The sequence below is a fragment of the Mus pahari genome, chromosome 18 (assembly GCF_900095145.1).
Source record: "Mus pahari chromosome 18, PAHARI_EIJ_v1.1, whole genome shotgun sequence".
NCBI classification, from domain to species: domain Eukaryota; kingdom Metazoa; phylum Chordata; class Mammalia; order Rodentia; family Muridae; genus Mus; species Mus pahari.
Genome location: NC_034607.1, coordinates 26,936,780 through 26,939,191, shown reverse-complemented (window position 1 = coordinate 26,939,191; position 2,412 = coordinate 26,936,780).

The following is a 2,412-nucleotide window of genomic DNA, read 5'->3' as shown; positions in this document are numbered from 1 at the left end:
TTTTTTTTTTTTTTTTTTTTTTTTTTTTTTTTTTGGCTCTTCTGATTACGTTTAATCTGACATCCATTTTGTCAGTTTATAGGGTGGGAGTGTTTGCTTGCTTTCTGAACTCATTTGCTTGAAATCCATTCTTCATCCTTTCACATTAATGGGTGCATATATTTAAAAATAAGATGAGTTTCTTGAGGGAAACAAAGGGATAGATTTTTTTTTTCCATTCATGTCCCCTATGACTTTGGAATGGATGGTTGTAGCCATTTATATTTCATGTTATTCCTGAAAAGTGTGTATAATTTGCATTAATTTTGTTGGATCTTGTTTGTTGTCATGTACTGTATTTCATTAAACTTGAGATGCATTTGTTCTCTTTCTGCAGTCTCTTGGCTATGTTTATTCCCCTCTTCAGCTTGAAGTATCAGCTTGTGTATTATATACTGTTTGTTTCAGGGAACCTTCTCATTCTTCATCATCTTTGGCAGACAGTGTCACTGAATGGTTTTCTGGGTTAGCACAGTGGTCGTGGAAAACCTGAACTGTAGTGATTCAGACTCTTCCAGCTTTCAGATTTTCAGATTTAAAAAAAAAAAAAATCAACTGTTATTCTGAAAGATTTTCGTTTATATGTATTGCGTCTTTTGTGTCTTGTAGCTTTTAAATTTTTTTGTTCTTAATAAGTATTCTTTAACTATTACATACAGTGGGGTGTGCCTATTTTGGTCTTGTCGATTGAAGTTCTCTGAACTTCTTGCCTCTGTATGGACATTTTTTTTCATTTGTTTCCAGAAGTTTTCTTCTACAATATTGTTAAAGGTTTGGTCTATATCATCGGCCTAATATAATTCTCTGGGTTTTTATGCTGTGACCAGTAGTTATGTTCCTCTTTAATGGGGTGTTATGGTTACATGTTCCAGGACAGGTAGAGCTTAGCAGGGAGCTGGTTCCATGCCTATCCTTGTCATTTCTGAGGTTTCCCAGGGTCTTGGGAGTTCTTATGTTTGGTAATACAGCCCACTTGCCCATAGGCACTAAAATGAATATCCAAGAAGTTGGATTAATTCATAAGCCAAGAGTTTGAGACTGGAATCGTGTGGTTATGGAGTGCAAAATGTCCAAGAAGAACAGGAGAAAGTTAAATTCCACAAATGTCAAAGAGAAGAAAAATGAATTTCCACACAAATAGACTGCAATTAGTAGTATTAAAATAAGAGGCTATCTGAAGTTGTTGAGACGTTTGCTCTTAAATATATACCAATATGTATTGATTGTATGACAAGCATCTACTTGTAGCATGATTAGGATGCAAATTTGAATACCGAGCCAAGTTAAAGAATAACTGTAAGATTGAAGAAATGTTCATGTTAATGGGATGATTAGCAATAACCCAAAGATAATTGTACGTCTCTTTTTATATATAAAACTGGAATTGTCTGAGTTAGAACCTATTCAGTGCAATCTTGATATTAAGTTCAGTTTCAAGACAGAGGACAGAGAAGAGCTTTTGGATTTGGTGTGTAAATGGTTGGGAGGGTACTATATCTTTTCCCACTCAATTTGACACATACAGTCTTTGCTATTAGCTTTTGGTACAAGGGGACAGGTTCAAGTCAGATTTAGAACCATCACTTCAATCGTGTCTCTACAGCACTGGAGACCTTCTGAATTAGGCACATCTGAATAACAGGGAGAGCTGCTTAACACCATAACAAACCATGACAAAATTACGAAGAGCATTTGTTTCCACAAAAATCGATCTGAGTAGAGATCGATACATTTCACATGTATAGAACAAAGAAGAGTATTGAAACAAAAACTGAAACAAAACTAATGACTCCCAACTAATGAAAAAAAAAAAACAAAAATCCATATCTTGAATCCTTCAGTGCAAAATATTCTACAAAATACAAACAGAAAGAACTTCTATAAACCTTCTATCTGTTTATACCTGGAACAAATAAAGACAGAGAGAGAGAGAAAGTATGTGTGAACTGTATACAGGATCACACAATCAAGGTCCATTAGATTGAGATGACTTTATTATGGAGAAGCAAAGAGAGAAAATCAATAAATGCAATTAACTATACAAATGTACGTAAATGTGAAAATCACAGGATTATTAAACAGATAAAGAGAAGTCCTTTAGCAACATCCAACTATATTTTACATAAACGTTTTAGAAAAAATCATGTTTGTGGAAAGAAAGTCTACATGGTGCATGAATATTCAACATTGTTATAAATGGAGAGAAACTAGAAGCAACCCAGGAAATTGAGTCACACAACAGAATCACCTTCTGTTTCCTGTCCTTTTCATATATATTGTTCATTTTAAAGCCTTAGCTAGAGAAGTAAGACAAGAAAAGAGGTTTTTTTTTTTTTTTTTTTTTTTTTTTTTTTTTTTTTTTTTTTTTTTTTT